The following is a 15728-nucleotide window of genomic DNA, read 5'->3' as shown; positions in this document are numbered from 1 at the left end:
ATGTAGGTATAGCAGCAGATTGTGTGTGTGTGTGTGTGTGTGTGAGAGACGGAGCTCTGTCGCCCAGGCTGGAGTGCAGTGGCGTGATTTCGGCTCACTGTAAGTTCCGCCTCCCAGGTTCACACCATTCTCCTGCCTCAGCTTCCCGAGTAGCTGGGACTACAGGTGCCCGCCACCATGCCCAGCTAATTTTTTATATTTTTATTAGAGACGGGTTTCACAGTGTTAGCCTGGATGGTCTCCATCTCCTGACCTCGTGATCCGCCCGCCTCGGCCTCCCAAAGTGCTTGGATTACAGGCGTGCGCCACTGTGCCCGGCCTTCAGGAGATTTTTTCAGTAGGCATGAGGCTGATTATGAAGAAGCCATGTAGAAGTACAAGCTGCAAGCATTGGTAACTGAAGGGGGCAGAGAAATGGAGGAAGGGGTTAGGTTAGTTGGAGGTCATAATAAGGATATTAATTATAATTTTAACATGGGTAAGAAAGGCTGAAGGATATGGCCTATTGGATAAAGTGTTCAGGTTTGGGCATGTTACTTTGAGTTCCACATGGGATAAAAACAGGAATTCAAAACTTAACATAAGAAGAGAGGCCAACTCTGGACCAAGAAGAGATTTGATAGTCATTCAGTTTTTGAAGTGATTGGATGAAGGAGCTAATCAGATGGGAAAAAAACTGAGAGGTCTAGACCAAGATAGTGGGCAGTGTGATGATAAATTTTAAATAACAGGAGAGACAATATCTAAACTCAGGTAATTTTAAGAAGAATAAAGATTACATAGGCAAATAGATGTTATTACAGTTATAGTTAAGAAGAATATGGCCAATTTAACATTTTGAGGAAGTATATCTCTATGTAACATCTATATCTTTTTATATCGCTTCATCCTTTGTTCAATAGTATGCTTTTGGAGGTAACATACAAGCACCATCAGCATTTTTCTTAGGGAGAAATCACCAAATCTGTTATTGTTACAATAAAACAATATAACTCTTTTTTACCACCAGTAATATTTCAGAAGGCACTGAAATGCAATTTACCATTATTGTTTAAAATTTTTCTTGAAGTATTCAAGAAAAAAATTGATATTGGAAATGAAGAGTTGTATTTAATGTTATTTCCAGATTATTTTATCAACCCCAAAATCTTCCAAATCAATAAATATATTCAAAATAAAAGGAATTAATTACTGTGCCTGGTGAGAATATAACCGCATACAGTTCAATAGTTTGCTTTAAATAATTGACAGTAATCTTAGCCTAGGCAACCAAGTGAGACTTCTGTCTCTAAAAAATAAAAATAAATAAAAATCAGCAGTTGCCAATTGAAAAATGAAATGGTTGTGTCATCAAAATACTTTAAAACATAAAACAAATGCTCAGGATTAAGCTTAACAAGACATGTATAAAAACTTTATTAATAAAACTGTAAGTATTTCTGAGAGAAATTTAATAAAACAAATAAATGGTGGAGGTTGCAGTGAGCCGAGATCGCGCCACTGCACTCCAGCCTGGGTGAAAGAGTGAGACTCTGTCTCCCACTGCCCCCCGCCGCCAAAAAAAAAAGTAAATCCCAGTAAGTATATCAGTTCAGTTTTCAGGCTAGAATTTTAATAATATTGAGAAAAGGATAAATTATGTAATAATTAATATTGCAATAGTTTTAAGTTTGCAAAGGCACTTGAGTAAATATATTACCACCATAGATCAAAATGAATACTCAAATATTTAATTTTTAGCTGTTAAGATACTATAATACAATGGTATAAATATAATACATTTTACATTTGGTGACAAAAATTATTTGCTTGGCTAAGCTTGAGTCAGGTTTCTGAATCTTCTGCTAGGCCCATCTGTGCTCTTCATTGTAAAATCCAGTATTGGCAAAGAACCCTGCTGCGTCAGTTTAGCAAGAATCCACCATCCTCAATATCTGATCATCTTTGATAGTTTATCAGGTTCCTCATCCTCCACATCCCCAAATGACACCTGATCACCCTGGTCTGTCTTCAGCAAGAATCCCGTTAGGTGGGTTTAACCAGAATTCTCCTTACCCTTGATGTTTCCTCTTAGTAATTTTCAGTTCACTGGACTCCACACTGTTCCTTGGCTATAAATTCCTACTTGACCCTGCTGTATTTGGAGTAGAGCCCAACCACTCTCCCCCATTGCAATACTCTCTTGCAGTAGTTCCTCTACCCATGTTGATGCTACTGAATAAAATCTTTCTTATTGGGCTTTAATAAGTCTCATAGAATATATGTATTTTTAACATTTGTAGTGCTCAAAGGCAATAATAATTAAGAAAAAATGTAATTATTTCACTGTGTAAACATTTTATTTTGCTTTTTAGTTAAAAGTAATAAAAACAAAATCAATAAACAAATGATAAAGATACTTGCAACACAGGTCGGGCACGGTGGCTTACACCTGTAATCCCAGCACTTTGGGAGGCCGAGGTGATAGATTACTTGAGGTCAGGTGTTTGAGACCAGCCTGGCCAACACAGTGAAACCCTGTATCTACAAAAATACAAAAAAAAAAAAAAAAAAAAAAAAAAAAAAGATACTTGCAACATAGATGAGAGATAGAGGTTTAATTTACCTATAATATTAATATAAATTGCCAATATTAAAAAGACCAATGAGGATATGGTGATTTGTAATAGTTGAAATCGTCGCAGTCAATCAGAGTGAAAATATAATTAAATTTGTTAGCAATTAAAGATGTGCTTCAGTGACAACACATTGGTGAGCTAATGGAAATTTACGTGAACTCTATGTTGGAGGATAAATTGACAGAACCTTTCTAAGAAACAACCTGACAGTATGTGTACAACTTAAATATTAGTAAGGCTTTAATTCAGAAAATCCACATTGAGTAATCTCTTTTAAGGAAATGTTTGAAAAATTACATACTTGTGTAGATTTATATAAGAATATTTATAAAGAACAGAAAAGAAGAAAATATTTTGAAGTATTTTGTTCCTGGTTAAGTTAAAGTACATTGCTACACTCATTAGAATGTGTAGCCATCAAATATTTAAATCAACATGTTACTAAATATGCTGTTAAGTAAAAGTAGACATGATAAACTACATATGTAATGCAATCTCATTAAGCAACAAAGAGACAGAGAGAGAGAGAGAGACAGAGAGAGAGAGAGAGAGAGAGAGAGACGGAGGGAGAGAGGGAGGGAGAGAAGGAGAGAGGGAGGAAGGGAGAGGGAGAGGAATATGGCGTTTATGCAATGACTAAAATGTTATATCCCAAAATCTTACAAAAAAGATACTGAGTCTATAAATTCATTTTCTTCTTTGTGTTTTTCTATATATATAAAATAAGCATGTCTTAATTTGAATTTGAAAAAAGATAAAGCTATTTCTAAGTATTGTCTCATATATTTAGACATGAAGACAACAGATATACTTTGTGCTCAAGCTCATGGCAAGGGAGCAAATTGTGTATATTATTTGCTATCACAGCACTCTCATGGATTTTTAACAGCCAGAAACAATGTGAGCTTCCTTTGTGGAAACTTTAAATGAACATTAAAATTATGCTACAAAAATGCCCAGTCACTCAGCTAACCTGAAATGGTAGTTCTCTAACTCTGGAGTTTTCTGTGACAAATACTGAATCTCAAAAGGAGAACACTCTCAAACTGTGCTTTTGAGATGATCTCTGAGAAAATGTATGTGAGCTGAAAATGGAAAAACAAGATTAAATTTTGATGTACTCTTACAGAAATAACTTGAAATGGAAAACAAAAACAAAAACCTTTCACATTTATTACCAGGTAGTTGTAGTGTAGCTAATTCTTTACGCGATTCTCTAATTTCTCCATGTGCCTATGTATCTGATAAGCCTGGGAAATGGTGCTAGAATAAACCATCCTTTAGAAAGAGTTAAAAATAGACATCCAAATACTAATGTGAATCTTAACACTTTTTTTGTAAAGTTGTTAATTCCAAAAAGTGTAACTGAGCCACAAATTTTACTAAGCAAAGCATACGATATTGGATGATTCCTATTCTCAGCTATTTTTATTTGCCAGAGCTACCAAGCTTATTTGCAAAGACTAGATGGCTTAAACAACAGAAATTTACTTTTTCACGATTCTAGAGACTGGAAGTACAAGAACAACATGCTGGCAGGGTTGGTTTCTTCGAGGCGTCTTTCCTTGACTTGTAAATGGCTTTCTCCCTTTGTCTTAATATGTCTGTCTGTGTCATAATCTCCACTTCTTATATAAATACCAGTCACATTGGATTAAGATCCATGCTAGTGACTTCATTTTAAATTAATTATCTCTTTAGAGACCCCATTTCCAAATACAGTCACATTCTGGAATACCAAGGGTTAAGACTTTGACATACGAAGTTGAGGGGAGCACAACCAAATTAAAGGAATGAATGACTGATGTATAGATAAATGAATTAATTTTATAATGTTGAAATTGTTTTAATATATTCAATTAAGAAATATGCATAAAATATTAACATAAATTATCGAAAATTAGTGATTATAATCTTTTTAACATCATGTTTTAATGTAGCATGTTGACAATATTATATCATTTCTATGATTTCCTAGAAGTGTAAGGTATAAGGAAAAATTTTGGAGCAAGATGGATTTGTTTTTGTGATATGCAATCATTGTTAAATCAATAAGTCAGTTAACAAATAAATATAGAGTGGGCTAGGCACTGTTCTCATTACTTAACATAACAATAATTAAAGGAGATTGAGCCCTTGCCTTCAGAGTGTTAACAAACAAATAAGAATATAGTAAATAAATGTGCAAGCCAATCAATAAAGTAAGTTTGGCATTTAATATTCTACAAGGAATATAATGAAATAGAAAAATATGACAAGGAGTGACAGGCTGGTTTCTACTAGGACCAGGGAAAACTTCCTTCAGCAGATGAGCTGGGAGTTCTGACCCACCTGATGAGTAGGCTTTTTGGGCAAAAATAGCAAGAGTAAATTCTCTTAAAATGCAATGTTCCTATCTTTAGGTATTTGAGGAATTGCTGCACTGTCTTCCAAAATGATTGAACTAATTTGTACTCCTGTCAACAGTGTATAAGCATTCCTTTTTCTCCACAACATCACCAGCATCTGTTATTTTTTTTCCTTTTTAATAATAGCCATTCTGACTTGTGTGAGATGGTATCTCATTGTGGTTTTGATTTGCATTTCTCTAATGATCAGTGATGTTGAGCATTTTTTAGATGATTGTTGGTCACATGTATGTCTTTTTTAGAGAAGTGTCTGTTCATGTCCTTTGCCCGCTTTTTAATGAGATTGTTTGTTTTTCTTCTTGTAAATTTGTTTAAGTTCCTTGTAGATGCCAGATATTAGACCTTTGTCAGATGCGTAATTTGCAAACATTTTCTCCCATTCTGCAGGTTGTCTGTTTACTCTGTTGGTTGTTTCTTTTGCTATGCAGAAGCTCTTCAGTTTAATTAGATCACATTTGTCCATTTTTGCTTTTGTTGAAGTTGCTTTTGGCATCATCATCATGAAATCTTTGCCTGTGCTATTTTCCTAAATGGTATTGCCTAGGTCGTCTTCCAGGGTTTTTATAGCTTTGGGTTTTACAATTAAGTTTTTAATCCATCTTGAGTTAATTTTTGTATAAGGTGTAAGGTAGGGTTCAGTTTCAATTTTCTGCATATGGCTAGCCAGTTGTCCCATCACCATTTATTAAATAGAGAATCCTAATCTTCAACTTTCAGCCTCCAGAATTACCAGAAATAAATTTCTGTTTTTTATAAGCCAACTTGCAGTTTTCCCTAAGTTCCCTTGAAAGTGTTTAAAGGATGGAAACAAGGTGATTGTGACTGAAATGAAGCAAACAAAGTGTGTGGAGGGAGAGACTGAGTTCAGAAAATATTTTGGCTTATACTTAAAAGTTTAGATTTTATTTTAAGTAAAATTTTATCTCATTGAAAGCTTGAGGTAGGAGAGTAACTGGTCTGCATAAATACTTAAGAAACATCACTATTGCGAGGCAGGAGGCAGGAGGGGAGATAGGTAGACCAATGAAATTTCTTCTACAGTACTACAGGGAAGAGGAAAAGATGGCCTTAAGAAGGGCTGGAGAAGCAGAAAAGGAGAGAAGTCATCAAATTTGGGATTTGCTTTGAAGATACAGCTGACAGGAATAACAGGTTAATCAGGTGTGTTGTGTAAGGGGAAAGAAGTAATCCAAGATGACTCTGACTTCTCTTTGGTTTTAATAACTGTATGAAAAGTAGAACCAGTTCCTGGGAGATATTCAGAGTGAGGGTGGATTGGAGGAGACATGACATGTTTTCTTTTGTCAAGGTCATTCTGAAATGTAGAAGACAATAGGTGATATGATGTGAGCTTTGTTCTCAAGAAGAGTTCCAGGCAAGAAATCTGAGTTTGAGAGTTTTTAGCATGTACATAGTAGGTACATAGTACATATTCACATGTACATAGTTCTTAATATGTACATATTAAATCCATAAGGAACTCGATGATGTCATGTAGTTAGAGTGCAGAAAGAAAAAAGAAAGGGTTCTAGGATCGAGTTGAAGGACTTAGAACAGTTTTCAGGTTTGGAGCAGAAAGAGGTCTCAGTAAAAAACATTCCATGAACTAAAAGAATCCTGAGTATAGGGACTAGGAAGCCTCAATACATTTTCTTTTTTTATTATTATTATTATACTTTCAGTTCTAGGGTACGTGTGCACAATGTGCAGGTTTGTTACATATGTATACATGTGCCGTGTTGGTGTGCTGCACCCATTAACTCATCATTTACATTAGGTATATCTCCTAATGCTATCCCTCTCCCCTCCCCTGACCCGCACCCAATGACAGGCCCTGGTGTGTGATGCTTCCCTTCCTGTGTCCAAGTGATCTCATTGTTCAATTCCCACCTATGAGCGAGAACATGCAGTGTTTGGTTTTCTGTTCTTGTGATAGTTTGCTGAGAGTGATTGTTTCCAGCTGCATCCGTATCCCTACAAAGGACATGAACTCATCCTTTTTTATGGCTGCATAGTATTCTATGGTATATCTGTGCCACATTTTCTTAATCCAGTCTATCATTGATGGGCATTTGGGTTGGTTCCAAGTCTTTGCTATTGTGAATAGTGCCACAATAAACATACGTGTGCATGTGTCTTTATAGCAGCATGATGTATAATCCTTTGGGTATATACTCAGTAATGGGATGACTGCGTCAAATGGTATTTCTAGTTCTAGATCCTTGAGGAATTGCCACACTGTCTTCCACAATGGTTGAACTAGTTTACAGTCCCACCAACAGTGTCAAAGTGTTCCTATTTCTCCACATCCTCTCTAGCACCTATTGTTTCCTGACTTTTTAGTGATTGCCATTCTAACTGGTGTGAGATGGCATCTCATTGTGGTTTTGATTTGCATTTCTCTGATGGCAAGTGATGATGAGCAGTTTTTCATGTGTCTTTTGGTTACATAAATGTCTTCTTTTGAGAAGTGTCTGTTCATATCCTTTGCCCACTTTTTGATGGGGTTGTTTTTTTCTTGTAAATGTGCTTAAGTTCTTTGTAGGTTCTGGATATTAGCCCTTTGTCAGATGAGTAGATTGCAAAAATTTTTTCCCATTCTGTAGGTTGCCTGTTCACTCTGATGGTAGTTTCTTTTGCTGTGCAGAGAAGCTCTTTAGTTTAATTAGATCCCATTTGTCAATTTCGGCTTTTGTTGCCATTACTTTTGGTGTTTTAGACATGAAGTCTTTGCCCATGCCTATGTTCTGAATGGTATTGCCTAGGTTTTCTTCTAGGGTTTTTATGGTTTTAGGTCTAACATTTAAATCTTTAATCCATCCTGAATTCATTTTTGTGTAAGGTGTAAGAAGGGATCCAATTTCAGCTTTCTACATGTGGCTAGCCATTTTTCCCAGTACCATTTATTAAATAGGGAATCCTTTCCCCATTTCTTGCTTTTGTCAGTATTGAGGAAACCTGAATACATTTTCAAGAAGAGGAAATAATCAATTTTGTCAATTTTATTGTATGGTAGAATAAGAGGAGATAATTTATCATTGGCTTTGGCAAAATGTAGGTCTTTTGTGTTCTCTAGGTTTAGCAGTGTCTTTTTTTAACAGCAGTCTTATAAAAACAAGTAAAAAATAGGGAGGGTTGGACCTTCCCACTGTACTGATATTGTGGTAGCATAGATAATTTTAAGTCGCAGAATTATTTTTAGAGAGATACCGCATGAACAGTAGCATAGTTAGTGGTTAGGTGCATATGCTCTGCAACCACATGGCACAGGTTTTCTTCAAGATCTGCCATTCTGTACTTTTGTGATTCATATAAGTTACTTTGTCTTTGTATGCCACTGCCTGTGTCTCTTCATCTCTAATGGATATATACTGTAATGCCTACCTTCTTAGGGTTGTTAATTCAATCCTTTGTTCAATATGTTTATGTTGAGCATCTGGTTTGCGACATATACTCTTATAGCTATGTACAAGACAAATTGTCTATGGAGCTTCCATTGGTGTAGGAGAGAGAGACTCCCCTCGTTTCCAAACAAGCAAACAAATAAAATACATGTGCAGCTGCTAATAGATTCTAGGGAAAAATGAATCCAGATCAGAGTGGGAAACTGTTGGAAAGGTTATTATTTTATATTATTTTAGATAGACTAGTGGGAGAAATCCTCACTAATAATAATTGAACAGAGACCTGAAGCAGTTTAGGTACTAAATCATAAATATTCTAGAAGAGAAAACGGCAAGCATATACCCCTTAGAAAAAAGCATGTCTAGAATGATTTAAGACAAGTAGTTAGATTAGTGGATCTGGACCAAAGAGAGGCCTAGTCAAGAGGTATAAATGAAGAGATCATGGAGGGCCTTTTGGAACTTCAAGACTTGTACTCTGCATAGGATGGGAAACCATTAGAAGTTTTGAAAATAATAGTGACACCATCTGACACGGTTTAAAGAGATTATTCTGGTATTGGGTTAGGAAATAGGCTTCAGGGGACCTGCTTAGGAAAAACAGAGGAATACAGAGGCTATTGCAGTAATTCTGGTAAGAGAAGACAGAGGGGTGATGTAGGCAGTGGGAGGTGGTTAGATTCTACATCTGTCTTGAAGCTGGAGACCACAGGATTTGTGAATGGGTTAGACATAGAGGGTAGGAAAATGAAAGAAATCAAGGATGATCTCACAGTTTTGAGCTCTGTTGTTGAGATGATGATAAGGATTACATAGTTCATATAAAGCGTATTGAATTATGCCTAGCACATAATAAATGCTTAATAAATATTAGCATTTAATATTTTTAAATGCTTATTAGTTATTTTGCACTTTTATACTTTTGTATATTGTTTTAATGCTTTTGACTTTTAGATTTCAGGTTGAGTGTAAACTTAATGCCATTTCCTTTCAGTGGTAACCATCTAGCTAAATAAACTTGAGTAATGTAGTAATCTTAGTGACATTGCCTTGGACTGAAATTGGCATATAGTTCACTTACTGCATAGCTATGGGCAAAACACTAATCTCTCAATTTCATCTGCTCTGAAATGAGGGTAATAATATTTTCCTCCCAAGGCTATTATGAAAATTAAAAAATATCCAGATTCAAAAATGAAAGTCACTGCAAAGTATGAGTTATTGCAGTTTTTATTGTTGCCTACACTCTGAGAAGGCTCTTTATGCTAATCCTACCCACTTAAAGGCATGAAAGAAATGAATTTGAACACATTAGTTATTCACACTGAATTTTATTCTTGTTTGGTAATATTTGAATGTTTTCCTTGGTGAGATTTGTCTTTATGTTTCACAGTTTGAGATTTGTTGAGACCAGAACAGCTTTATTGAACCACTTTTTAAAAGATTTGATGGATTCAAATCTTCCATTCAGGATGAATATTGGGCACGAGAAGGGAGCGTAGGGGAGGTGAGCAATTTAGACGATCTGTCTAAGGCATTCAACTTAAGAGTGCTTCATTCCTTAGTGTACTTTAGATAGATACTTTCAGAGTACAGTGATAAAATACATTGTTATGATTTAAATGCTTAGCAAGTTAGTGTCTCATAATTACTGGAACATAAAAGGCATTTCCTTTATGGGGGAGGAAGAACATTGGTCACTTATATAAAACTTGAGTAGACTGAGAGACTGAGTGAGTGACATTATTTTATTTCAATTATTATATCCATATTGAGACTGAAGGTGGGAACAATTCTGTATGTTTTTCCTCAGATAGGAATACGTAGCATTATCTGATATTTGTTCATTATTTTATATCATTTTACGACTTATAGACAGTTCTCCAGTGGACTCATTTTAACATAAAAACCCTTATTCTCAATCGTTATGTTTCTTAGTCAGATATTATTATTCCTAATTTATAGAAAAGGGAATTGAGGCCAAGAGAGACTAAGTCACAGGATCATTTGTTTACAAGCAAAAGAAATGAAATACAACTTTGTTTTCCAGCCTCTCGTCTGTATCTTTCTTCTATGTTTCTGATCTACATGTTTTGCAATATGAAACATTGACCATTTAGGTAAAAGGATTTTCCTAATTAGCAGAAAAAAAGTTGATGTTTCAGCTTTTATATCTATTTATAAATGTTTTATAGGTAAGTGGGGCTATGTTTTTATTTAATTTTACCCACAAGATGGATTCAGGATGATTTTAACATCCTGTTCTTAATAAGAGTTTGGAGGACACCTGTATATTTATACTGTCCATTTTGGTTTTATCTTGAATGATGTAAAAGGGAGTGGAAGATTCCCATGGTTGTCACTGGAATTAATACTCTGCTCTGACCCATCTCAGAAGGACATCAGGAAGGCAACATTTTAAAATTAGTCTCTACGAAAATAGTTATTGCATTTGATAGGAAGCTCATAAGGTAATTTGGAAAATTTCTTTCTAACTAACAAAAAATGCATCTTAAAACCTTTTGATGTTATACGCACCTTATAATATGTGAGAAATATTCAAAGCCATTTAAAGTATTTAAGGACTTATGACTTGTTAGACACCTTTGCGATGATATAATAAAACCAAACTTACGTATATACCCATAGTCATTTTTAAAAACTTTCTTATTAAAGGCATGAAATTATTTAATAAACCTTCTTCCCAATTCATCTCCTTTGACAAAGGCATTCTATGGAATTGTTGGTGAACCTTAAATATATTTGGCATAAGGAATATTCTTGCTTTCTCTCGCATAGAGACTGGAATTAGGAATTGCTTCAATAAGGTAAAAGAGCTTGTTGAAAACCAGCTTGGGAGAAAAAAGGAAAAAAAAAAAAAAAACCTCTGACCTTTATCAACATTTTTTCAAGTCTTTATTGTTAAATTCCTGTGTATTCTACTTGTTTACAAAGCTCTAATTAATCAAACATTTAAAGATACCTTATGAGTAATTAAAGGAATGAAAAAATTTTCTTAAATCTTATAGCTAAAATATTATGATTTTTTTGAAGGTCACATGCTGACAGCGTAAGTCATGTTACAGGAATCAGTAAATCATTTTGGTCTCAATGGAGACAATAGCTTTTGTATTCGTTATTTCAACAAGGTATTGGAAACACATTTGTTAGGAAAGATTGACCTTGGAAAAACACCAGACTAATTTTCCAATGAAGAGGGACTGGCATTTTTATTCATGGGATTGTAAAGGGAAAATTAAGCTATAATTTTACTTGATACATTCCTGATCAGTGTGTGATTGGCACTTATACCATCTTCGTTTAATCATGACTTAATTACTACATGGAACTTTGTCCAAGGAAAGAGGTGAATAATAACTCATTGATGATTCAGGCATTCACTTCTCACTTTCTTGAAAGTAACCTCTATGAACTTGTAATATATTCTTCAAGTTATTTTTCTTTCCATCTGTAGCATAAAATTTATTTCTAATATATCAAATTTTCTCATATGTAAATAAGAAAAACATAATGCACTTCATAAAAGTTTTACCTATATAGTCAATGATATGCAATTATCCTATTAAAATGGTAAATTACATCTACTTTGAAATTTTAGGTGTATTTTCCTAAATAAGGTCATATAAAATTTTTCTCACTGATTATTTTTCTTCTTGAAGAAGCGAAACTATGTTTACTATTAGTTAATATTAACTATGACCTTGGATATGATGTATCAATGGTCATTATATTTTAATATGTGTAATTTTTATTAACTAAATTGGTGATTCCTAATAATAGATCTGAGGATCAAAGCTGATTTATCTAATTTATCAAAACTTCAGTTTCACTTACTTAACACATTATCTCATTCTTTAATTGTTCTCTTTTCCTGCCTGCCTCTCTGCATGCTACAGTGTTTTCTTTTTTTCTTAGCCCCTAAAATTTCCTTCAACTCTATTACAACCAACTCTTTTTTTATATTTTTATTATGTAATTATTATTATTATAATACTTTAAGTTCTGGGGTACATGTTGAGAACCTGCAGGTTTGTTACATAGGTATACATGTGCTATAGTGGTTTGCTGCACCTAGTGTAGATGATGCTGCACCCATCATCTACACTAGGTATTTCTCCTAATGCTATTCCTCCCCTAGCACCCCATGCCCCAGCAGGCCCCAGTGTGAGATGTTCCCCTCCTTGTGTCTGCGTGTTCTCATTGTTCAACTCCCACTAACGATTGAGAACACGTGGTGTTTGGTTTTCTGTTCCTGTGCTAGTTTGGTGAGAATGATGGTTTCCAGCTTCATACATGTCCCTGCAAAGGACATGAACTCATCCTTTTTTAAGGCTGCATAGTATTCCATGGTGTATATGTGCCACATTTTCTTTATCCAGTCTATCATTGATGGGCATTTGAGTTGGTTCCAAATATTTGCTATCGTGAATAGTGCTGCAATAAACATATGTGTGCATGTGTCTTTAGAGTAGAATGATTTATAATCCTTTGGGTATATACCCAGTAATGGGATTGCCGGGTCAAATGGTATTTCTAGTTCTAGATCCTTGAGGAATCACCACACTGTCTTCCACAATGGTTGAAGTAACTTTACTTTCCCACCAACAGTGTAAAAGCATTCCTATTTTTCCACATCCACTCCAGCATCTGTCATTTCCTGACTTTTTAATGATCACCATTCTAACTGGCATGAGATGGTATCTCATTGTGGTTTTGATTTGCATTACTCTAATGACCAGTGATGATGAGCTTTTTTTTCATATGTTTGTTGGCTGTATGAATGCCTTCTTTTGAGAAATGTCTGTTCATATCCTTTACCCACTTTTTTTCTTTCTTCCTTTTTTTTTTTTTTTGTAAATTTCCTTAAGTTCTTTGTAGATTCTGGATATTAGCCCTTTGTTAGATAGATAGATTTAAGAAAGGGAAATAGATTCTCCCTTTCTGTAGGTTGCCTGTTAACTCTGATAATGGGTTTTTGTTTTTGTTTTTGTTTTTTTTTTTGAGATGGAGTTTCTCCCTGGTTCCCATGCTGAAATGCAATGGCATGATTTTGGCTCACTGCAACATCTGCTTACTATGTTCAAAGGATTCTCCTGCCTCAGCCTTCTGAGTAGCTGAGATTACAGGCACCCGCCACCATGCCCAGATAATTTTTGTATTTTTAATAACGAGGAGGTTTCACCATGTTAGCCTGTTTGGTCTTGAACTCTTGACCTCAGGTTATCCACCCACCTTGGCCTCTCAAAGTTCTCGGATTACAGGTGTGAGCCACCGCATCCAGTCATATGACTAATTCTTATATCTTAGTCAGTGCTTCTATTTCAACCCCAAACTGTGCTGAATCAAAATGTTTGAACATTTGCAAACAGTAGTTATGTGATGATTTACAATTGTATCCTGGTTCACAAACCTGAATTTACAGTTACTAACATTAGAAAACATGCTGTTGTAGTCTATGTGATTGTCCCAGCATTTTCTATGCATGTTTAAAAGACTGGCTTGCAGAGGATTTTAAAGTTATCCCTTTATTGTAGACATGGGGAACAGTTTGTCTGTTATTCATGTATATCTCAACCGCTTAAATATATCAGGGGTTCTGAAATGATAGATGAATAACTCTCCTGGAGTGCTTCTAAAGATACTGATTGTTGGCTGAACATTCCAATTCAGTTAAGTATTGGGTGTGACTTGGGAAACTACAGTATTAATCAGAACCTCAAGTGATTCTGATGCATGTGGCTCATGGATCATTCTCTTTAAATATATATGTATATTTCATTTTCTATGAACTATTTAGAATGCGTAGTTAAATAAAGATACTTTGGCCAAGTTCAAACAGCCATTACTGTTTTTCTCTGCCTAATTTTAATTGTCATAGCTATAGCTCCAATCTTGGATTTATTGCACTTATATATTTTTGCACCCTTGCATGATTCGGAATTATTGTTATTCATTCCTATGAGGTACAAAAAATAGACACTAATCTCATATGGGTCAGAAGCAAATTTACTTGCATATATAGTACTAGTTCTTTCAACTTACCAACACAAAATAAATCCTTTAGAGATTGAAGAGATATTGTAGACAACTTGTTTCTAATCCCTTGTTCCTAATTGAAACTAAAATCTCATCTTATTAAAATATTTGTTCATGAAACATAATCTAGTCACTGGTATTGTCACTAGTAAAAGATAGTTGTCTTCATCTCAGTAAGAACTCTTCTTGTTCAAGCAATATTTTTCAAATTTTGGTCTTCTTAAGAAACACCCAGAATGCTTGTCAAAATGAATATTCCTGGGTTCAAAATACTGCTGTAGTAAAAGAAGCATATAAATCTATCTTGTTAACAACCCTCATGGGTGATTTGAATGTAAGTAGTTCAAGGCCTACATTTTGTGAAATAATGTACAATATCCTGCTAGAAGGGTTGAAGAGTTAAATAAATAAATAATTAAAAGTAGGGCCAAATAACTAAGAATAAAGTCATTTAGCTAGGCTTTATGATAGGCCCTATGGCTAATACACATAATCCTTATGATGAAGAAGTGCGCTGATTAGTGGTGGTGACAAATAAGAAAATAAGAAAATCGTGTTAGGTGATGTGGAGTGCAGAGAGAGGAGCCTTCAGTAGTGGAGGCCTTCAGAAAAAACATCACAGAGAAGGTGACCCTAGTGGCAGGAGCAGAATGTGGGGAAGGTTGCTCTAGGCACCTTTGACAGTAACTTGTGGGAAAAAAACAGAACAACAATAAACCTAAACCAAGAAAAATTTGCAATGAGAGAAAGCCTGACATAAGGGGTTATTATAGAAGTTAATATGTGTGCTTAGCACTGATTAAAAGCATTCATTAACTACTTATTGTTTGTACTACTTATTTCAGCAGAGGGCTGAAAAGAGAAGAGTATTCGATGAACGACATTGACAAGAGAAGGGGTGGGGGCTGCTGAAGCTTCAGACCGAGCAGCAAGCAAAAACTTAGGGTAGGTGGTGTCTGTAGCTCTCTTTTATGAACTCACAGATAACAGGGCCAGCTTTATTCAGGGGCCTGGGCCTGAGCCTCTGGGAACATGAAATTTCAAGCGAGGATCATTAAGAGCATCAAATATTGTAGAAAGGTCAAATGTGAATAAGAGCTGAGACGTCTCCTTCACATTTGGTAGTTATTCATGACATTGCTCCTAACCACCTACATCAGAATAATTTAGGAATGCTTATACATATTCAAATCCCTTCCTTCTAATTTGGGATTATTAAATTAGAATCTCTGGGGTATGTG

At 35.0% G+C, this 15728-nt stretch overlaps 1 protein-coding gene across 8 annotated transcripts in view; it reads left to right on the top strand.

Moving 5' to 3' along the window:
* The window catches only part of LRFN5 (leucine rich repeat and fibronectin type III domain containing 5), a 280525-nt gene that overhangs the window by 41992 nt on the left and 222805 nt on the right, over positions 1-15728 (top strand). The gene's annotated exons all lie outside the window — the stretch shown is intronic.

The sequence above is a fragment of the Papio anubis genome, chromosome 7 (genome assembly GCF_008728515.1).
Source record: "Papio anubis isolate 15944 chromosome 7, Panubis1.0, whole genome shotgun sequence".
NCBI lineage: Eukaryota > Metazoa > Chordata > Mammalia > Primates > Cercopithecidae > Papio > Papio anubis.
Note: the sequence above shows the minus strand (reverse complement) of the source record. Positions and strands in the feature narration are given on the sequence as shown.